Genomic DNA, 24,172 nt, shown 5'->3' with positions numbered 1-24,172 from the left:
GTCGCTGTCGCAGACGGCTGCCGCAGACGGTTGCGTCGCATCAGTCCCTATCGAGGTCCCGACTCATGTGGGAATGCAAATTGAAGCAGTTCCCCTGGGGAAGGGCAGTTATTAGAACGGAATTCGAGGTGGACCGTTCTTAAAACTGCTCTGTCCGAATGCGGCTATTGCCACCTTTCGTGTAGGTGACCTGGGTTCAAATCCCCTGCATGAAAGGCACTACCTCCAGTAGGAGTCCTTAGGCAAGACCCCCTTACCCTACCTGTAAGTTGCTTTGGATAAAAGCATCTGCCAAATGCATAAACAAAAACACAAGTCTTCTACGTCCACCGATGATTGGAGGATAGCTTTAGTCTGTCGACTCCAAAGCCAGAGTGAGAGATACATCTCAAACAGCTTCTCTCTCGTGATTCTTCGCTGTTCTACTTTGCTCTCACCTGTGAGTAGTCAGGGTTAGGTGTAAAGAAATTGTTGGTTATGTTTATAGATTTCTCTATTTGTGGCTGAACCCTGGGCTGCATTGTGGTGGTGAGAGGAGTTTTCTGTGGGGGGTATATTGCATGTTCTCCCTGTGCATGCATGCGTTACTCCGGCTTCCTCCCAAAGACTAAAAACATGCACGTCAGGTTAATGGGTGACTCTAAATCATAGGAGCGAGTGTGAACGTGTATGCTTGCTTGTGTCTGTCATCTCCATTTATTTGGTTTATAGTCTATGTTTAATCTCACCCTGACCCTCACAGATCTCTGTGTGAGGATGAAGGGTCATTAACAGCAACAATCTGAACATAAGTCATGAAATTTGGGTTGATTCTTTCATCCTATTTATGTCCATCCTTTTCATATCCAGTCACTGATTATCTTGTCATACAAACGCCAGGCGTGTTCACTTGTCACAAAGACCAGGATGTTATAAATTACATAAATCTATGAGAGCCAGGATACACAATCATTTTCTGCTTTTTGGAAATCAGCCTCCATTATCTGTATAATTTACAGAAATAATTTTCCAACTGTGTCTGGACAAAATGTTATCAGTGAGAAGAGCTATTGATTTTCTGTCTTTGCCAGTGAAATGTCATATCACGCTGCTTGATGCTGTAGTTAAAACCTAATCATGAAGTGGATGATAGGCCCGCTGCCCATTACTGCTTCTTAAAAATCCAGGTTTCCAGGCAGCTACTTTTAGATTCAGTCTGTGACATTGTTCGCTTGCACCTCATTTCTCATGAGAGTATGCTATCTGGTTTATTTTCAGTGTTGACAACACAAGCCACAGAAATGTTGTAAGCTGGTGTTTTAGTGCTCCTCGCGCTTGTACTGCAGCTGAATCCTAAAAAGCACGCTCAATAGCATGCATGCTTTGCTTTAAGTCCTGAGGGCTTTCTCATAATATGAGTCTTTTCAATATTTTATTGCAATAGTTGCTCTCGGCACAGCAGATGAGCACCTCTATTTCCTCATCGAGGCCACAGAGCCTCACTCGGCCTCACACCCCAAACAAAAATCAATAATTGCCCGAGACAGGTCACTAAAACACACAAACAGTTGTTTGGTAAGGTGTTCTGTAGCACAAATATACCACAGATGTTCAATAAAAGATTTTAATGGTCACAAAAATAGAAACAGAAAGGTGGACGATGGAAAATAAATATGGTGTGACATGGTGTAATAAAGTAAAAAAAAACCTGATGCATTGGATTTATAACTGATTCATAACTGATTTACATTGACTGGTTGATGTTTCATTGTTCAACTGTTCAATTCGACAGCTTTGGTTATGTTTCCTACTTTAAAAACCCTCATATGATCTATGTCAGTTAATTCAAACTAAGAACACGCATCGATCAGTAAATAAAACCAAGTCCCTCTCACTGTGCAGCCCAGCATGGACATTGGACCCCTGGTAGTGACGGTTTCAGGCTGGGGCCTCATAAATTGGGCTTGTTCAAGCACAGGTTACAGGTGCTCGGGGTCTGGGGAGTTTGGTAGCTGTAAATCTTGTTGTTTTCCTCCTAAGCAACTTCGTCAGGAGACCACTGCTTGTTTTTGGCGCCTGGTATGGAGCAAGCTAACCACCACATAAATGCTAGCTCCTAAAGTTTCAGAGCTCATAACTGCTTCATAATTAGACAGTCAGTTGTATTTACATGCCCAGTCAGTGGTTTTAATGTAGTGGCTCAGTGATCATACAGATACGGAAAAGCAGGAGGCTGAGAGGGGAGGCTGGAGGTAAGATAAGATGATACTACACCGGAAATTGATAACAGCTCTGGGCTCAGCAGAGCCAGCAAACCATCCGTGGACATCTGACCTCTAAAATGTGAAAGAATCAGACCTCTGAAGTGGTCTGTTTGGATTATAGTACACATTATCAGCTATGTGACTGGCAGGCAGATAAGAGATTTTGGACATGCTTTTCATTTACATTCAGTCGGGCTGGTTCTTCCTCATATTTGTCACAGTCTTAGTAAATGCATGTTATATTTTTCATAGAAAATCCCTTAAACACCACGTATACCTATGATATGACTTGGTACACTTAGGGAAATCAAATAAAACTCGTACACTTTATAATTTTTCAGATTAAAAGGTGCAAAACTGCATTTCTATATTTATTATGCTATGAAAATTAACACAGTTCCCACTGCTGTTTACTCCCTCTGACTGAATTGTTTCACGGGAAAATAAAAAACATTCTGAGCATTTATTATTCATACATCAACCTCAGATCCAAGATTGCTTTGATTTTATCTTTCTCATAAAACGAGGCTTCGACTCAAACCAATTCACTGTAACAGGCTTTTAGAGGTTCGTACGGATGAGTCAGCCTCCGATAAGTCAAATATTCTATTCTACGTTCACTTCCAAACACCCTGCATCGTTCTCATCAAAGGTAGTGAGTACAAAATCAGGGTTTTTTGGAGAAATGAAATGTTTGAGATAATCTTCAACACAAATGTTCTTGAGCTGACTTTAGTCACTTCCAATAATGCAAACCCAACAGGGAAAAGCAGCACTTTTTCACTCAAAAATCTTAAAATATACAGTTAGCATTCGGCTACAACGGAACAAGATGAAAGCTCAGAACGTTGATCAATCTCCTTAAAAAGTGACATATTTAGGAGATCCTGCAACATAAAGAATATCCGATCACACCCTGAAATAACTGAAGGCTTGACTTCTGAGTCTGTGCACGTCAAAGAGGCAGCAGCCAGTCCATCACACGCTAAAGAATATCCCGACTTATCCTCTGTACTATTTAAAATAGGACCATAATTCACAGCTTGAACATCACACTTTAGTGAATGGGTCTTGAAACTAGCAATTGAGACTTCAAACTCATTAGGGAAATGCTGAGTGAGGTAACACCCCCTGTAAGAACTATTGCCATTTTCACAGCGCTGCGTTGGAGACGACTGGCCTGCATAGAGTTGACCCTGCTGTGCGTTAAAAGGTATGCTGGTGTAAAGAACCTCCACAATGACTTTATCTCTCTGACTGGGAGTCTTTATCTGTAACTGACAGAGTTGTGTGGCTCTGTGGTTAAAAATGAAGAGGAAAAAAGTCATTTTTTTCAGTTTATGAGCAACGTTGATGACAACATTCTGAAACCTTTAAAAGGGTTAGAAACTTCCTTCTTTTTACTTTTTCTTTCATTTCTTACTTCATGTTATGTGGTTTACACACTGTAAAGTATGCTAACTAGCTTTTTGTGTATGAAATATAGGCTACTAGATTAAGCACATGACCTTTAACATGCAGCATGTATAAATCACATGGTGTGGTTATAATCCCCGTCCTCTCTTTACTTAGTGTGAAAGAGAAGACCCGAGGACGGCTGCAGCACTGTGACACTAAACAGCAGGCCTTATAGTTATAGTATAAATCCCAATGCACCTGATTACCTTTAGGCTACTTTTTGTATGCAGTTCTATTGCTTCAGTTTTGAAAAGTATAGATTATAGTTTCTCATAAATCAGAGATTTGACTGATCTTCAGAAAAACACATGCAAACATACATCTGTGCAGATTCGTGGGTTTTCCCATCTAAAACAGCACGAGAGTGTGTTGTGTTTCATGATATGAAACAAAGATGGCAACTGGATGAGTAAGCAGCTCACATGATGAAGACACACGTGGAAAACAAATTAAAATCTCAGTTGGGGGGGGGGGGGGGGGTTCCCTTTCGGCCTTATGATTAAATGAAGAATCGTGAAATCATCCACAAAAGTCCAAGAAATGCAACAAGTGAGTGCTGCCTTGCACCTTGCTCGAGGGCAGTTTGTCCCCCTGAGAAGGGCGGGATGGGGCTCCTTAAACATGACGCCTCTGCTGTACAGTAAGAGGAGATGCCTGCTGGATCGGGTTACCTGAATGCACCTGCTTTCCCACCACAGCTCCGGATACTGTTGTTAGAAGCCATTTAATCCACCATCGCAACGCTTAATTTAGTTTGATGGGGAGCGCGATTGGTCAACAGCAGCTGACCGCACCCTCAACCCACATAAGCTACCTACCAAAGTCTTCCCACCAAGTGTTGGGGGGGTCTGACGGCTCTGCTGCTGCTGCTGCTGCTGCTGCTGCTGCCCTCAGTGCGGCGGAGGAGAGAAAGAAAGCATCTTTGTCTGCACACAGAGGCTCCAGGCTTCCCTCCCTGCCTGCCTGCTTCCATCGACACAGCAACATCTAAAGATAAGACGACTATCCTTTCTGAAGACAGAGGTCGCATATTCATCTGCCGCATTCATCTCTGCTCAATTTAGGATTTCCTCGCCTTTCTCCATCGCGCTTTGGTGTTTGGCTGGCTGGAATAATCAAACCCTCCCTGTATCCATGTGTCGGATCGCTGGATGATGCACAGGTAAATGACACCCCACACCTCCCACACAGAAACGACCTTATGGACGGCGGTAATTGGTTTTAAAGCGCGCTGCAGCAGGAAGCCGTAAGATAAGCCACGCGGTAGCATATCAATCTTTTTCTTTATTTCTGTCTTTTTTTTCTTTCTTTTTTCTAGCCCAGGGAATTGTTTGCGTCTCATTTCAGGGATGTTGGGCTGCTGCTGCCCAATTACCGAGACTTCTCTTGAGGTGTTTTTCTGGAATGTTGCTTCATGCAGCCAGCGGTGATCAGACTGCACAATAAAAAATGCATCCTTGTTATTCCAGCTGTGTTTACGCGCACAGAGGAGATTGTATGGTTTCCAAATCCAACACGGTTGCGGATGAGGTTTGCTTAATTGCGTGCCGGAAGACATGCCCTGTGGTTGGGCTACATGCAGCACATGCAGCGGGGACTTTTCCTCTGCACACAGGGCTGCAGCTCCGGTGGAAATCATGGAAGCGGGAGGCACAACCTATTGTTTTATTCCGCCGGATGCCACATGCCGGGTTGGCTACTAAAGGTGTAAATTTTTTATATATAAAAGTTCAGCTGAGGTGTTTTTTTTTAGTCTTGCATGCAGCACTGAGGGCCCCTTTTCTCTAAAATGCTCGAGGTAGCCTATTTATTATTGAGAGAGATTTCATGTTCCGAGCCAGAGGACTGGCCAGTTTAAAGGCAGCAGAAGGAGAGGCAGAGAGGAAGGCAGTGGGGAGCACAAGTCATCTGGAACAAAAGAATTACGCTTTAAATATGATCCTTAGAATCAAAGAAAAGTTGGGAATGAACATATAGCTGCTGATTTTACCTTTGTGATGAGAGAGGTTTTTTAAAACCTGCTCCTCTATGTAGCTCCAGGTAGCTTCTGCCTCCGTAAAGAAGATAAGGTTGCTACAGAATTAGGGCTTCTGACTACTGAGGAGGTGCTGCTGCTTGAATTACAACCTGTTCTCCAAAACAACACATTTTCCTAAATCCTTTGTACAACCCTGCATATTACAGAGAGATGATTGTGGCCGAGCAGATGGGGACTGTTTACTTAATCAGCATCTATTGTTCACAGGATTGCATGAATTAGTGCAGAGCAGAAACTGCGTGTTACATGCCTATTCACCGGCCTGCTTTCTGATTGCCTTTGATGATGTTAATTAAAAAACGGTAAAGAGTCAGGTCACAGCTTGATATTTCCCTCAATAATTAGATTAATATACCCCAAAACTAAGGGGAGGTGCCCAAGACTCTTGCACTGCTCATCTCTCAGGAGTGCTGCTGCCCTTGGTGCACCTCCTGCAAACCGATTTGCTTTGCAAATTCCACCTCGACTGTAACCTGACAGGTTTTCTTACTGCCTTCCCCGAGTAGAACGATGGCAGGATGTGGTTTCAGGTGAGCAGGAGTAGTGAATTAGGAAGCCGTCTCTCTTTGACGACTGTTGCACGCAGGCTCTCAGCACCTCGCTTATGGATAGGTGTTGCATCGAAAGGCCACGCTTTAACACCACCTTGCTTGAGCTGATTGTCATTTAAATGCAGTTTCATTCTTCATTTCCTACCTGAGAGCCAGATTTACAGTGAGGAAGTCATGGCATATAATGGTCCTTACATGAACTATACGTGTGCAGATAAATTCTGTACAGGTGGCATTCTTATGATGTTACAGGCAGGGAAGTTGTGTTTTTTTTTTTCTATACATTTTATACATTTATACATATATATATACAAAACAAACATACACACATTTGGCTCACATACACATCCAAGTTCAAATTCAGATTTACATTTATACAGGCGAGAGATTCAGGAGTCATCCCATATAACTAAGATAAGCAAGCAAAATAAACCAAGTGTACACTGCCATGCATGATATATTCACATGATCAAAGAAAGGTACACGGAAACAAAAACGTATTAATTAAATGGTAGGGTGTCATTCTAAGCTATGATACAATGCGATATTCAAACCAATATATGACAAAAAGGGTTGCCATGTTTTACAAAAAGCATCATCTTTGCTGTGTAATTTACACGTCAGATAGTCCAAAGCAACATATTCGAGTATCACCCTATGCCATTGAGCCTTAGATGGGGCTTTATCCATTGTCCAGTTCAACAGAATACACTTTCTAGCACAGAAAGCAAGTGTTTGGTGAAGTTTTCTTGTGGCATTGTTGGCTTTGTGGGCTTTTCTTATAGTTTTATTACATTCCACATTTCCTTGCATTTGCTTCCCTTATTCTAGCTGCTTAAAATTAAATCCGACATGTGTATTTTCCATTTCCTATCGGCTGTATTTTGGCAAGATTTCTCTCAGAATTCCGCAGCTATTTTCGGGGGGCCTCCAGTGCCATCTTTGCCACACTTGTGTTGCTCTGATCTGACTCACAAGACATCTGCCTCCACTGCTGCCTCAGATGAGATTTAAAGGTTTGGGCAGACTTTTCATTTTAAAACAGGAAAATGGTGTCACGGCTGCCACAACAACAGCAAACCTAATGCCAGGAGTTATGAATTTCAAAATAATATATATTTTGTTACAGCTCTTAATATCATTCGGCCGTATGGCATATCACATCACTTCACATTCAGCTTAATGTTTAAATTCATTCGAGCCATTATCTCTTCAAGCTGCACTTACTTGTGTGTCTCTTAAATTAGAGCGACAGCTGCGGAACAGGAAATGGAAATGTAGAATTAAGAGAAAACACAAAGCACCAGCCAGTATGCAAAGAGAGACGGATGACAGGACAGAAGAGACTGTTTGAAATAACAAGAGGGCAAAGTTGACGTGGGGTGTGTGTGCATCTGCGTGCATGTGTGGCGCAGCTCAGTGGCTCCAGTTTGCATACTGAGCAGCGGAAGGTTACAGATATTGTGTGGCATTGCGAATTGTGTCGCTTCCTCTCTATCGTAGCCCATCAAGGTCATATCCACAGACTGAAAGTGGTGGCCCTGGCCTTTTCCTCTCCTGGCTCTAGCAGAGGAACGGGGCCCGCGGTCCACTGCTGCTTCTAATCAGGGCTGACGCGTGACTCAGTTGCATGCCAGCTGCAGAGCCAAACAGAGATTATGTCCCTGGATGGTGAAGATAAAAAATAAAAAAAAGGTCATCGTTGAGATCTTTATCCTTCTCTGCCTTTTGGGAGTTTGGGTAAACTAATCATTGGTGCATTATTTTCCCAGTGAACTTTGTTCAAGGTAGTGAAAGGAAGTAAAGGAATAAGTGAAATCCTTCACACGATGGAAATCATACAGCCGGGGGTCACATTTTCAGAGCTGTGACTCCAGCACAGCGGTGTTGCTTCAATTACAATCTGGGTCATTGTGCCACTTAGTTTAAAGAGGAGCAACAAGGATTTAAAACACTGTAAAGCATAGTTAAAAATCATAGGGAGAGAGACTCCCCTCCTGGGAGAATGGGATCATTGCCCCCCCCCCCCTCCAGTATTCTGTCATTAAATTTCCTTACCAGCTTCCTCCAGTTTAGAATTCCTAGGGGGCTTGATCCTACCCCAGCTGCTGCTGGACAACAGAGTGGAATAAGGCAAACAACATCCACTCCTAGGGTCAATTTAGACCTACCAGCAAAGCCATGTTGGGTTCAAACTGGGAACCATCTTCCTGTCAGGCAGCGGTGCCAACCACTGTTACCCCTAACTCCGATAATGGGTAAACCACTGTGAGGACTGTCACAGCAGCAGACCGTCTCCCTGTAGGCTCGTCAGATGCAGCTTAGCACCAGTAAACAGAACGCATTAAACATATTTTTCACAGCTATCACTCAGCAGAATTAAATATATTTATGTATTTTTTTCCCTGTGTCCTTGCACTATCATGTCTGTAATGACAGGAAACAATCAAAGCAAACTTTTCAGACCTTAAAAATGACTTTTTACACCTCTCATCACCTGGAACATCTGACTGAAGCTTTCACCCATGTTGTTAAAGGGATAGTTCGCCTCTTTTGACCTGCAGCTGTATGACATCCCATATTAGCAACATCATTTATGAACATTTTCTTTGCTGCGTCCTGTGAGCCGAGTTCCAGCCTCGTTTTGGTGTTGACGAAGGTAGTCCGGCTAGTTGGCTGGGGTTTAAAAAAGAAAGCGTTTTGCTTCTCAAAACAATATGCGTTCAAAAGAGTAATACATTTGCATCACAAAATCGTTGTGCAGGAAAAAGTCAGACCTCACAGACCTTGGCCCTATTTTCTCTCCCTTCGTATCACTGCCTGCTGTGTAGACCGTGCAGACCGAAGTGCAGACCGAAGTGCAGACCGAGCAGTAAACACTGTAACAGGTGTGGCTGTCGGCAGACGGCAAACGCTTTATTTTTTAAAACCCCAGCCAACTAGCCGGATTACCTTCGTCAACGCCAAAACGAAAAACTCAGCTCACAGGACGCAGCAGGGGGTAAGAACATGTTCTTAAACGATATTGCTAATATGGGATGTCATACAGTTTCATGTCAAAAGAGGCGAACTATCCCTTTAAGGTCCAGATTCGGACAAAAAAAAGGAGAAAGAGGAAGGAAAAGATGATCTGCACATGCAGTGGCAACAGATTTGAAAATCTTTGAGTGGTCTTGCTATATATCTGGGAAATAATAGACAGTGTAATTGGCTGCTATTTTCACCACAGGTGGTACAGTAGGTGGAAAGAAACGAAAGGTGGTCTGTAATTTTCTGTAAGCACAATGCTACTTAGGATTCAGCAGAGGTTGTTATCAGACCCTGTCATACGTGGAGACGCTGAGACCAAAATGCCTTTGGAAAAGCTCAACTGCAGTTCATCAGATGTGTGCATCGCTAAAATGTACCGCATTTAATTTTAGCCGGACACATTACACCATTTTGTTATTGTTTAATTGCTGTGTTATTGAAGTTTAGATCCTTTCTCATGCTCTGTCAGAGCAAACATGTACAGGAGAACTCAAACGTGTGATTTACGATCAGCTACGACCTGTTATTAGTACATTTTGAATCTTTCTCTCAGGAATAACGTCTCCCTTTTTGGCTCCTTTACTGAATAAAAAACACTTCCTTCTACCCTGTGGAGCAGCCACATTTTGCAACTGACCTCCTGAGGTTGACACCACAGTCTCCAATCACCCTCCGGTCTTGATTAAGAGGCTATTGTAGGCCAGGAAACAGCACAGAGAAGAAATGGAGTAATGTGCGAGTAGGTGCTTGTAATCACACTATGTAACTTTGAGCCCCTGTTGTAATTCAATCAAAATATCATGAGGAAGGATGAATTCAGAGGGCGCAGATTAAAGTTGAACTTAAAACCCGTAACCCAGCAGTTGGATAGAGCAGCTTCGTCTCTCTGCTCCATTCAGGTGCGTTGTGCACATTCAGAAGTGTTGCATTACATTGCAGATCTAAGCACTTGAGCCCATCCATTCTTGCTCCTGTGTGACAATGTGAGCAAAGGAGGCTGAAGCTGCACTGTTAACCATAAATGTGCCTCGGCAGCATAATCAGTGCCCTTAGAGATATAAAACACAACATCAGCCTGTCAGGATATACATTATGCAGTTAGAGTGTCCGAAGCACAACAATGCAGCCGGGCCAAATCGGTATTGATTGAACTGCATTGATGGGCAAAATGCTTATTTTATTTTGAATAAATCGTCTCGCGGTTTTATAATCACACAGTAGGATCATGATGGAGAAGCGCGTGTGCTTTCCTGATTGTAAAAGCTAAATTACAGTCAAGTCTTCTGAAGCTGCGAGCTTAATTGACTGGAAAGTGCCAGGCATTCCCAGAAATATCATCACATCTCTGCATGTTGTTTTTTTTTACATCCCTCAGCGATGGGATCTTTAGGTTTCCTGAGCGGCGTGTTTTTGAATGCTTCAGTGATGAATTCCAGGGAAAAAAAAGATGAATCCGACAACAGAACGGATCGACTGAATTATTCAATGCCATCTTGCGAGAAGCGTGTGCACGAGCCTCTTTCTTCTTCTAAAACAACGATGACACAAGGAAGGTTAAGCACTCACCTTGACTGACTGCCAGCCTGATAATTTGCATCAGCCACATCACCTCAGCAGCCATTAAATCAGACTAAAAAAAATGGATAATCCTGACTGAACTTGCATCTGATCTGTTGTCAGAGACTCCTGACAGGGGCCACAGAGGTCTCACACTATCTCGGTTGCAATGAATCTCTCTCTTTCATTCCAGCATTACTCTCACCGGCCGAGGCATTCATCTTCTCCAGGCAATATCCACACGGCTCTCTAATGGGGGGTGTGCAGGAGTTCACAACGAAAGAAAGCTCGTGTTTTTGGGGAAAAATAAGAGCGGAGCACCCGGCCGGTTATTGGAAAATTGCTTTGCAAGACTTGAGGTTATAAAAGCAAGAGTCCTGCGATTTCCCATCCTCTCCGTGTCACATTGAAGCAGGTGGCAGATTTATGTGGACGCAGGTAATCAGTGAGTGGCAGGCGGGGCGCAAATCAGAAGATTCTCAACAGCTGCCTGGCTTTCCATCCATCAGACTGATCTCTGGTGCGCCAGTCACACTTAGATGACCAACAAGCTGAAGGATGGGGGGATGGTGTGGTAAACACTGGTGCGTCGTTTATTTCAATTTAAGCTGTGTCTTCCAACGCGCTCTCATGGGGAGCGGATTCATGCTAATTTGTTCCAGTATGCATTTGAAATCTCATCTAATGCTGCATTGTGAAATCAATCTTATCCTTGCCCAAGGCTGCTTCGTCTATGAAGGTGTTTGCCTCATCCGTCCTACCTGCATGAGAGGGCTCCATGCCATACGAATGTCAGAATTCGTTGAGTCTTAGTGGAGCTTTTTTTGATCCTGGCCAAGAAGCTGTTACCTAAGATTAACCAGGTCTGTTCTGTTGCAAAGCCGCTGAAGAGGAGAGGAGTGTTAGCTTGTGTGTGCGTCTGTGTGAAAAGAAAAGACTCAGCAAGTCGGCCTTTGTTTGCTTCTTCTCTCATCTTTGTCTGGCGGCATCATCCTCAGGATGAGATGTGACAGCACTGGATCATATAATCATGGATGTCATGGCATAGCTGCTTATTAACTTAGATTTCAAGGGCAAACATTTCCATCATGAATAGCCGGTATACTGTATAAATGGGCGAGCTCCATGAGGAAGTGTGCTGCTGAATGATGGCTGCTGAATGATGGCTCCTGGTAATGGCGCTGTAGAAAGGGACGGACCAGTTGTCTCATTAAATTTTTTGTGCATATATTTCACAAAGTGTCTTTGTGAGGAGGTGATTTATAGTATAAACACTGACACGGAGCGTTCCGCCAGAGGACGACGTCTCAGTGGCAATTTAAGGCTTCCTTGAGAGTGAAAGTCTGTTGTTTATGATAAAAGTCACTTGTGTGGCTTTCATGGTGGTTGTTTGCACATTCAGAGCGCTGAAGAGGCAATCCGAAAGATCTAAGAATGTATGAAGATTCAACTTAAGAAAAAGAGCTTCATTGATCTGGAATATCTGTACCGTGAGAGGGAATTCTCTTCTTTGCTTTATGGATCGGTGTGTTTCGACGGATCAAATTCAGAAATGCTCTCAGCCACATGTTTTTGTGTGTGTGTGCACGTGCACGTGTGTGTGTACATTTGATTGGACGCTTCAGTTCATCTTTCGAAAGCAGCTGACAAGATTTCTATCCTTCACTACATCTCTGTTACATACAGAATGCTAATACTAATTAGCATGCTAATTAGCCTTTAGCAAATTTCAATGAAAAGTGTTATCTTGGGCCCTGAAAGTGGTGCTATATAGTTACTATTGCCTACAAATTGTCCCACCCGTCTCTCTGATGTGCCCAAGGAATGGTTTGACAGTCACAAAACCGATGGTGCCACACAACAGAGTAACGGGAAATGAAATGCACATGGGCGAGAATACCTGGGAGTGGCCTTTGAGGCTTTGGTTTCCGTCTCTTGTGAGTCACATTTGATAAATCCTTGCATGCTGACCAAACATTAATGCCATGTTCCCGCATAGATCCGTGTATTCCAAGCATGACATCATGACTCTGATGTGTTAGCAAAGCAAGAGCAGCTACTGGATACTGGATTCTTCTACTAAGCTTAGATAGAAACATTATTGATTCAGAACCAGATTCGATTCAAAAGGTAATTACTGGTTGTTTGGGTCATGTCCCACCAAACAAACAATCGGGGACTAACCAGATAACCTATTGACATGACCTAAGATGATTAAAAATTTGTTAAAAAAAAATCAAGGCAATGTGCTCCGGGACAAAGCATTAACCTGCAGGTCTTTGAGTTGTTAAAATGCATTTTCCAAAATAAAAACACCTGTTTCTTCTAAATAAATCTTTGACCTAATACAATGTGTACTCTTCTAATTTGCTGGAGTCTGCTACACACACGGAATAATATGATTGTACTTCAGCTGCGGCAGTATAAGGCAACAAAAAAAGCACTTTGTATGCAACAGCAGTGTGAGAATAGGACATTTTAGCAATTTTGTGTTATCAAACCAGGAGAAGATCTGTCCTGTGGTTTCTCTAAGCTAATAAAAAAGAACAACTAACAAACAAAAACCCCACAGAACTTCTTAGTTATGTTTCTTAAAGTTATCTAGATTTATATTAATGAAATTAAACTCTGGAACCATCAAACTTAACACATTTTGAGGCACTTTGATGCATGTGCCTCAAGCACCTTGTTTTTTTCTCTTTATTTAAATTCCTCAGCTTTTCAAACACACCTTTATGTTTTGTCTAGTAGAGGGTTCCCACGTTTCCATCTCTCCACAAAGAAGTGCATTCTTTGCAAAGACTACTAGAGCTCAAAGGTCACGTATTATACATGGACACTGAATAAAGCTTAAAGCAGGGGTCTTCAACGTTTTTCAGGCCAGGGACCCCCCTACTATTTATATGGCATACAATTGTGTTTTATATTTAACGGGGCCTAGTGCTGTGTATAAACATAGCTACTCTGTTATTGTACATTCAATACTAAGCTATTCAAATAATACACAGGTTAATATATTCATGTTTTTATTTTAAACATGTGCAAGGTACAGGGTGACCGTGCCACTGCCATTTATAAACAAACATCTTGCATACAACTCAAATAATCCACAGATTTTAACTTTAAACATTCAATTCAATTCAATTCAAATTCAAATTCAAAAATACTTTATTTATCCCAGAGGAAAATTAAATGTTGATGTAGCTCAATTAAATCAAGGAGTTATTATAGATGCTGATGGCTGTGGGCAGGAAAGATTTCCTGTAGCGGTCCGTTTTGCATCCAAACTGAAGAAGCCTTTGACTGAAGAGACTCTGTTTTCCGATAACAGTCTCATGGAGAGGATGTTCAGGGTTGTCCATAATTCTCTTGATTTTATGCAAAATCCTTCTTTGCATTATTGTCTCCAGAGGTTCCACGGTCGTCCCAAGAACAGAACCAGCCTTCTTTATCAGGTTGTTGAGTCTTTTTAGGTCCCTGGTTCTGATGCTGCTGCCCCAACAGATGACGCAAGAGGAAATGACGCTCTCAACAACAGACTTGTAGAAGATCTGTAACATCTTGTTGCAAACCTTGAAGGACCTTAGCTTCCTCAAGAAGTACAGTCTGCTCTGTCCTTTCTTGTAGATTGCTTCACTGTTGTGTCTCCAGTCCAGTCTGTTGTCCAGATGAACACCAAGGTATTTATATTCCTCAACCACCTCCACTTCTTCTCCCATGATGGAAACAGGGTTTGATCTGACCGCGTTTCTCCTGAAATCTACAATCATCTCCTTTGTTTTGTTAACATTCAAGATGAGATGATTGTTCCCACACCATGCCACAAAGCGGTCCACCAGCTCTCTGTACTCAGCTTCTTGTCCATCTCTGATACACCCGACAACTGCAGAGTCATCTGAATATTTCTGTAGATGACAGGAGTCTGACTTGTACTGGAAGTCTGAAGTGTACAGAGTGAAAAGGAATGGTGAGAGTACAGTCCCCTGTGGTGCTCCTGTGCTGCTGATCACCTGGTTAGACACACAATTCTGACAAACTGTGGTCTGTTTGTCAGGTAGTCATTAATCCAGGTGATTGTTGAGGCCTCCACCTGAGTCTTCTGGAGTTTCAGACGAAGCAGATCAGCCTGAATTGTGTTAAATGCACTGGAGAAATCAAAGAACATGATCCTCACAGTGCTGCCTGCTTTGTCCAGATGACAGTGGGTTTGTTGAAGCAGATGTATGATAGCGTCTTCAACTCCAACTCCATGGCGATAAGCAAACTGCAGGGGGTCCTGATATGTGCTGGTTTGCTGGGTCAACAGGAGTCTCTCCAGGACCTTCATGATGTGGGATGTCAGGGCAACAGGTCTGTAGTCATTGATGGAACCAGACAGGATGTCTTCCACAATAGTGGTACCTTCTCTTGGGTCAAGCTAAGGTTGAAAAGGTGTTGCAGAATCCCACAGAGCTGCTCTGCACAGGCCTTCAGGACTCGGGGGCTGACATCATCTGGACCTGCAGCCTTGTTCCGGTTCAGTCTCTCCAACTGCCTCTTCACCTGACTTCTAGAAACAGAAAAGTGGGAGGGGGAGGCAAAGGGGACAGCAGCATCTCCTGATTGGGTTGAAGACAAACTAGTGGAAGCAGAAGAATCCATGACTGAGGTGGAGGTGGAGATGTTACAGGAAAGCTGTAGGTCAGAGGAGGGTGGGATGTCTCTTTGGCTGGGAACAGGAGGGGAGGATGGTGAGCTTGTTCCTGAACTGAACCTGTTGAAGAATGTGTTCAGGTCATTTGCTCTGTCCAGACTTCCATCCATCCGATCCTCCCTCTGCTTGAGGCCTGTGATCTTCTTCATTCCTGACCACACATCTCTGATATTGTTCCTCTGCAGTTTACTCTCAAGCTTCTTTCTATACACCTCCTTGCTCTCTCTGATCTTGACTTTGAGCTGCTTCTGTATACTCCTCAGTAACTCCCTGTCTCGCTCCCTAAAGGCTCTTTTTTTCTTGTTTAATAGTTCCTTTAGCTCACTGGTGATCCAGGGTTTGTTATTAGGGAAGCATCTCACTGTTCTGGTGGGGATGGTGTTGTCCACACAGAAGTTTAAATAGTCAGTCACACACTCAGTCATGGCATTAATGTCCTCTCCATGTGGCTTACAAAGAGAAATCCAATCGGTTGCATCAAAACAACCCTGTATGCATGTAGATGGGACAATGAATCCTCAAACCATATGTGGATGGCACACGTTTGCACACAATTTGTGAGAAAAAACTGTTTAAAAAAAAAAAAAAAAAAGTTAAAAATCGTCTAATCAACCAAAGATTTCTGCCGACAGCCGCGCCTGTTACAGTGTCTGCTGCTCAGAAGCAGGAAACTGCTCGGTCTTCACTTCGGTCTGCATGGCCTACACAGCAGGCAGTGATACGAAGGGAGAGAAAATAGTCCCAAGCGATTGTGAGGTCTGACTTTTTCCTGGAGAACGGCTTTGTGATGCAAATGTATTACTCTTTTGAATGGATATTGTTTTGAGAAGCAAGGCGCTTTATTTTTTAAATCCCAGCCAACTAGCCGGACTACCTTCGTCAACGCCAAAACGAGGCTGGAACTCGGCTCACAGGACGCAGCAGGGGGTAAGAAAATGTTCATAAATGTTGTTGCTAATATGGGATGTCATACAGCTTCATGTCAAAAGAGGTGAACTATCCCTTTAAGGGTACATTTTGAAACAGGAAGGTCCCGATAAAGCAGGTAAATGTGTTGGGAGTGAAACCGTGCTCAGTTTACATTTGTGTTCCCGTGTGTCTCAACAGAACCTACCACCCTCACTACTGCACCGAGGTCGTCCTTTTTGCTGAGACCTCAGGACAATTAGAGATCACAAGACATTCATGATGCGAAACTGAAATATTCTCCCTGTCGTTCCCACTTTAGCTTACCTGTGGGAGACTGACAGTGTCTGACTGAACGGCGCTCCACTCCATCTTCTGCTCGTCTATGAACACATCTCTCATGTCACCATGTGCTGTAAGACAGTGGGCATCAAGCAGTGAATGTTACACGTTTAAAAAACAACGTTAAAACAAATATATCCTTCAAGTCCTGCATCACTTCTACCCAAACATCCAAGCGTGAGAGAAGGAATTTAAATCTTGACAGCGTGCCAGAAACACAAAAATGCTTCTAATGATGCTTGGGAGTTTTTTTTGTGCCTGAGCTGAGCCTCAGTTAGCTCAGCCTCCACTTCAGTGTGTGTGCGATAAGGGTGGTGCTCTGATCCTGCTAGGTTGGACGCAGACAGCGAGGCAGGCTCATTTGCAGCATGCGAGTGAATAAGCTGGATGATGCCTGCTGTCTTGTCATTTAAATCACTTTTTTTTTGCTGTGGGAATCCATCCAAATTGCATTTCAGAGGAAAGCATTTCAAACGTTCCAGTTTCAACGATGTAGCAAGCAGATGTGCATGGATTTGATCATTACTATGCCTACAGTGCATTTACATTCACTTAATGAGGGCACTGTGCACAGTGCCATGTTTATGCTTGTAGCCACTGTTACGTAGTTAGTTACCTAATTACCTGGCTTGCTGGTTTGTGAAAATGTCAGCTGTTACAACGCCTTGTACCACTGAGAAAATGGAAGTTTGGGTTCTGCTGATGTGCTTTCAGCAGGTTTCCGCCTTGTACATAGAAAATGCAGATTGCTTGTTCTGCCTGCACTAAGACCATATCTAGCTTTTATTCATCGCACAATCTACAGGTGCAGGAAAGGAGCTCTTTTAGCAAGACAAATTGATTTTCTTTGAAGGAAAGCAAAAAGAACACCAACAGCGTCACCGCAAACGTTCCAAAAATGGTCTAAATATAGTTTACGATTCAAATCGGTGTTCTAAAAAGGCCGTTATCGGTGTGATTGAAAAAGAACACAGCAGAACAGATATAGGACGGGTTATATGTCTCTTTGAATTATGCAGCATTAATCATCCTGATAAAAGATGATGAGGACATATGACTTAACAGTCCAGAAGAGGATCAAGCGGTTGATGAAAATGAGGATAATGATGACTTCATTTATGGCTGCATGCCTGATGGTAAGGATGATGATGATGCTGATGCTGAACCGAATGAGGGCAATGAAGATATTTCATAAGCTGGCATCTGGAAGAAAGTCTCTAAAAAACTAAATCTATGCAAAATAAGCAGACAAAAACACAAATACCTGGGTGTGTTTTAACAAATTCTGTAAAGGTGACAGTATCATCCTTTAGGTTGCTACCAGCATCACAAACGGCTAGCTGCTAAAGATGAGAGATTCGTCTAGAAATGTGTTTTCTTTAAAGACATTTTCATTTCACAGAATAAGCCAAAGTCCCAAAGCAGCCGCGTAAAGGAAAAAGTTCTGCTTTGAAAAATGGTTTGCCTATTTGCCGTCTTGCTGAGAGTTAGATGAGACGGCTGATAACGCTCATATCTGTACGGTAGATATGAAGCTACTGCCAGCAGCCAGCTAACTTATCTTCTCACAGAGAGTGGAAACAGGGGACACAGCTACACTTCATCCGTCCAAAGTAACTAAATCTGCACACCGCAGTCTGTAATGCACCTCTAACTGACATGTTATGTTTAATCTGTACAAAAAATTAGAATAAATAATCTTTTTACAGGGAACAGCAGGGACTCCAGGCAGCTACTGCTGACCAAGAAATAGTCTCTTTTTATTTCTTAGCGTCTTTGCTTTAAGCTTAGTTCGGCGCATGCAGACTTGAAAAGCTCCGTATATTCACCATGCAGACATTAGAGCTCTGTCAATCTTCTGATTAAGTCTCAAGAAAGCAAAAGCACAAATGAGCTTATTTCCCCCAAACGTCTGACTTTTTTTATCTAAACGTGATGTTAACACAGGCTGTTCACACTTTTCTGCTGTTTATCAAACACTCTGAGATTTTGGCCACGTTGTTTGCCTGTGAAACATTGACCACCTTTTTTTTTTTGCAAAAGCAGTGATTAATGAGGTGGAAGAGCTCATCAGAGTACTATTTATTTTAGAGCGTTATTATCGCGTTAACTCGTTAATTATTTAACGCCGATAAATATTTTATCGCGCATTAACGCAGGTTTTATTTTTTTTTATTACAAAATTTTTTACAACTTTTACAAATTTTTTGTGCCTTTAATGGATAGGAAAGCTCAGAGAGACAGGAAGCAGGGGGCAGAGAGAGGGGGAACGACATGCAGCACAGGACGTACAAGAAATTAATCGGCGGATCCACCAAACATGGAGAAGGGTATGGAACTTTTACTCGGCCATTTTCATTTTGAAGTTCTTCCAGACGGCGGAGTCGACAGAACCAAAGTCATCTGTAAACACTGCCAAGTTGAATTGTCGTCTCAGCGTAGTAGTTCCAGTCTAAAATATCACTTAAAGGCAAAACACACAACTGATAGCAGCAAGTCATTCAAGGAAACAGACAGTGGAGCGAGGCTTCTACATAAAAACTACATAAAGATGCTGATGTTAAAAGTGTGTTTGCACAACAAATATTATGGCACTTTCATTCATATGGCAGTACATTTCAAATAAAACTAAATGCTAAAAGCTATACAGTGAACCCTCGCTAAAACGCGGCTCACCTTTCACGGTCTCGCTGCTTCACGGATTTGCATCGTGCATTGTGTTCTGCATTCTGATTGGCTAAACAGTCTCTCCGCTTCTTCTCTACCTGTGTGTCAATAACGTTGCGGTTTAATATGTACACGTACACGTTCATTACAGTTCTCAAACATAATCGATGGTGGCATGTCGGTATATATAAATCTTTTTGCCCAGAAGAAAAAAAAAGAGCGACAACAACTACCGATAACTGTTCTTCTCTCGAAAAAACACACCTGCACCACAGGCGTTAGAAGAAAAAAACGCTACAGAGCGGAGTCAGGATGCAGTAGCTCAGTCAGAAGAGCAGTGAAATACACGTGTCACTATTTGTCCTACTGTACTTTGTATTTCTTTTCATAATCATTTTTCATTTTCTCCCGTCTTCTAATCCAATGACTCGGGTCGCGGTGGGGCGGTGCTGATCTCCGCAATTTGAAGCCTTCAGTTCGTATTGATGATTAAAATGATTATTTTACAGTACAGTAGTTATTTGTTTAAAAAAAAACGTTTATACAGTACTTTTATTTGTTTAACAAATGCTTGGGCCTGTAAAAAGGTTTTGTTCTTTGGTTTCAATGTATTATGGAGTATTTCATTGTATAATAATTGTAAAAAAAAATAAAGGTTACTACTTCACGGATTTCGCCTATCACGGGTTCTTTTTGGAACGTAACCCCCGCGAAAAACTAGGGTTCACTGTACACTACTTTTGAAGTCCTTTTTGGATTTTGCGTACAAATGCGATTAATCGTGATTAATCAGGGAAATCATGTGATTAATTAAATTAAACATTTTAATCGTTGCCCAGCCCTAATTTGTTTCTCTGCAACAGCAACAATGTTCAGCTGCAAGAACTTGCACATATAATACTGACACCGCTTAACAGTAACACAAAGTAACCAGACCTACACTGCAGATGAAACAGGCCGGCTTACCTCCCGAGGAAGGTGCATTTTCATAGAAAGAAAAAAAAACAGGATGTCATGTATCAGTACAGTAATTAAAGTTTCAAGTTACACCAGCCACTATGGATGAGTGCAGGCCCGTCATAAAAGATTGAGTCGCTCCAATGAAGTTGACTCCATAAAAAGACTCTGTACTAAGAAAAAAAAAAGCAAAAGGAATGAAATGTAAGATTCATAGAGCTTGGGAGAGGATGAGAGTGATGTTTGCGACATGACACACATTTTGAAGTCGGGACGCTGTTGTGCACTGTGGAAAATGTGGCTCCCACAACTAACACCGAGTGCAAACGCAGTAGCATACAAACAGCATGAAACAACATCAGTAATTACAGCTCATAATGCCGCCCGCTTTCATGTTAGGTGCAGAAAGGACCCACGTCGACAGAGTGATTCACATCATGCAACACGGGCCGTATTGACAAGAGCATCCCCTTAGTGCCTCATGCACACTCCTGTGAGGTGAACCATTGTTAACCAAAAGTAAAAAATGAGGATGTCAACACGCTCTTACAGTTAAAAAAAAAAAGGAAAATGAGAATCTCTAAACTATTCAACCATGAAATGTATGCATAGCTACGCCTATTATCTTTTTTATGAAGAATTATATGAGAGGAGTGACGCCAGCTTTGCTTAAATATGAAGCTGCAGCTTTTAGACAGCTACCTCAGATTGTGACTTGAAGCGTGGAAGTATTTCTCCACGCAAACACAAAAACATCGGCCACCAAGGGGACAGAAATGCAAATAATTCATAATGTCCTCCAACTCAGCAGGGTGGAAGTGGCACACACTACGGCTGAAAATCTCCTCAAATATAAACCTCGAAGCAAAAACACTTATAAAGGGGATATGTAAAAAAATGTGTGATTTTGTCATCTTATATCACACGAAGTTCCACTTAAACATGATGAAACTCTTCTTCTTCAACCGTGAAGCCGCAAATAAAGTAAGAAACATTTATAGAAATACATTCAGACAGCCTGACTTTCATTGTTGGGGAATAGAAATGGGGTAAACATGGTAAACAAACAATAGTCCTGTAAAATTACCGCTTGATACGCATCACTAAATAACCTTGACAGACTGCGGATATTGTAAATTCAAAGCAACCACAGTAGAAATAAATCCTCTATCAACCATGAAATCTGGGCTGATTTCACGTCCAACGCTCAGTTTCAATGTTTTATCCCAAAATCCTGTTATTAACTCAAACTAAGTGGCTTTAATCTCAGTAACTGCTAACTGAACAGAATGTTTTGGCATTCACGGCTCCCATAGTCTGGTTTCTTTAGACGTCGGTGATCATCTCGCCTCACTTCTCCTGTCGTGTCATCATGTAGCACATTATTAGCGCTGCATAAAGTTTGTCATTGTCAAAGAACCACGATAGCACAATGAACCTTTGAGGAACTGAACAGTTGTATTAATGACGGCTGCGTTCCTCCAGGGATTAAAGTCCAAACTTAGCCGCCATTATGTCTGCTGTGGAAAAAGGTTTAATGTAGACAACTTATTTGCACTCCCTGTGGAAGTACATTATGAATAGGGCTGGGCAACGCTTACCATTTTTAATCTAATTAATCACATGATTTCCCTGATTAATCACGATTAATCGAATTTGTACGCAAAATCCAAAAATGAATCCAAAAGTAGTGTATAGCTTTTAGCATTTAGTTTTATTTGAAATGTGCTGCCATATGAATGAAAGTGCCATAACATTTGTTGTGCAAACACACTTTTAACATCAGCATCTTTATATAGTTTTTATGTAGAAGCCTCGCTCCACTGTCTGTTTCCTTGAATGACTTGCTGCTATCAGTTGTGTGTTTTGCCTTTAAGTGATATTTTAGACTGGAACTACTACGGTGAGAAGACAATTCAACTTGGCTGTAAATGCAGGAGTTTTTTTTAAATTTATTTTGAAATACGTGCTTTTATGTTGAAAAAGGTAAAACAGGAAGTAGCGCCGGTTAGCTCCGTGAGCTTCACACAGAGACCGAGGAGCACCTGTAACGGTGATGTTACCTGCTAGTTTATTTTTTATTTTATTACTCCATGCTTCGTGGTGTTTGCTGTAACTGTGTGAATGTGATGCATTCAACAGACTTTTACAATTATAAAACCTGCGATAAAATATTTATGGTGTTAAATAATTAACAAGTTAACGCGATAATAACGAGTTTTCAGGATGTAAGCATTGATCTCTTGCCTTTAGCTGGTTGCTTGCCTCGCTGCACCAGAATTATTCTGCATTTTTTTAATGGTTGTTGTCTTCGTTTGATCTTTGTTTAGCACAGATGACTTTACGGGGATAGTTTTCTGTCCACTCACAGGATAATCGTTCATTTGTTCGAGCAGGAATGGCAATTTTAATAGTCACTGCAAAAATGTTCAAGAGATTCAAGATTCAAGATAGTTTTATTTGTCACATACACAATCATACACAGTACAATGTGCAGTGAAATTCTTCCTTGTCCTGCTACCACTAAAAAAATTAATAAAAAAATACAAAATGAGAATAAAAGAAAATGTAAATATCTGAAATATATAGTATTAACAGTATTAATGGATAGAAGTTGTATATATGAAATAAATATGTCACCTTTAGCGTTAAATCACCCTGGAAACAAACAGACATAATGACAAAGAATGTTTTTTCAGCCCAAAGCTTGATGTTTTCCTTACAATGACCTAAATAAAGTGAAATTAAATGTGAAACTAAGTGCTCCATCAGGTCAGGATCCCATTGTGAGTATTTAACAAGTATTTAAGCATAACTCAATACAGATTTCAGCATATATGAGGAGTGACTCAGCCTTTTTTTAATATTTGATGTATTCTGCCTTGAAATGTAGCAGGAGAAGCTTGTAATACAGACCGATCCGACAAATATGTTTCTTATATTGGTTCTGTGTGGACAAATTTTACGAGATAAAACAAGCTGTGCCTTCCTGTACATATACAAACGGAGCTCAAAGAAAAAGAAATGTCCCATTTTCCTTTTTTAATCATGATTAGGAGATGCTGTACAGCACTGCAATAATTTAAATGGTTAAAAGTTAATAAGAATACTTTCTAAAAGAGCAATACTTGGGGAACTTACGTACAGCTGCCATTTGGGATATGCACTAAAATAATCTAAAGGGTTTAATGCCTCACGATTCAATCAGAGAAAGAGAAGTACTTGTGAAGGCTGGTCTGCCGCAGCAGACACAGGATGAATTCTTTCCAAGCAGAGCAGCAACAGCTCACTGAGGCCATATTTTTAGGCGCCTGGTAAGCAGAGGAAAAGGCTTCAGCTGGGCCAGACTGAGGTGGCAGCTTGTTAGAGTGACCCCACACAGCTGAGCAGCCTTCTGTGGCTTCATCCTGGGTGCTGCAGGGTGGAGGGCGGGTGCTGTCCTTGTAACTTTGCTGTAGCTCCCCAGGCAATATCAGCTCCTGAGTGACAGCCGCGCTACCCTTCCCCCTCCCCCTGCTGCCTTTTTCCCGCTTATATTTGCATGCATATCCTATTAATAAACCTTGATTTTAGTGCAGCTAGAGTTTTATTTTTTTTTGTCCAATAGCCACAACAGCCAAGAGCTTTTATTTAAATGCATTAATACTCAGGATTTCTGTGTGATTCATCCGTGTAACCTTGCACGTATCTCCTTTGAAGTACTCACGTTAGCATATATCAAAAAATGTGT

At 41.9% G+C, this 24,172-nt stretch overlaps 1 protein-coding gene across 6 annotated transcripts in view; it reads left to right on the top strand.

Annotated features, from left to right (window-relative positions):
- Positions 1–4,549: 4,549 nt before the first annotated feature.
- nrxn2a (neurexin 2a) overlaps positions 4,550–24,172 on the top strand; it is a 179,867-nt gene continuing 160,244 nt past the window's right edge. For 5 of the 6 annotated variants that reach the window (XM_075487680.1, XM_075487682.1, XM_075487679.1 and 2 more), the window contains exon 1: positions 4,550–4,863. The gene's annotated coding sequence lies outside the window, so the exon portion shown is untranslated. Of the gene's footprint in view, positions 4,864–5,242; positions 5,407–24,172 lie in introns of those variants that run through there. The other variant, XM_075487678.1, reaches the window with a different exon arrangement.

This window comes from Odontesthes bonariensis, chromosome 16 (genome assembly GCF_027942865.1).
Source record: "Odontesthes bonariensis isolate fOdoBon6 chromosome 16, fOdoBon6.hap1, whole genome shotgun sequence".
Taxonomy (NCBI): domain Eukaryota; kingdom Metazoa; phylum Chordata; class Actinopteri; order Atheriniformes; family Atherinopsidae; genus Odontesthes; species Odontesthes bonariensis.
Note: the sequence above shows the minus strand (reverse complement) of the source record. Positions and strands in the feature narration are given on the sequence as shown.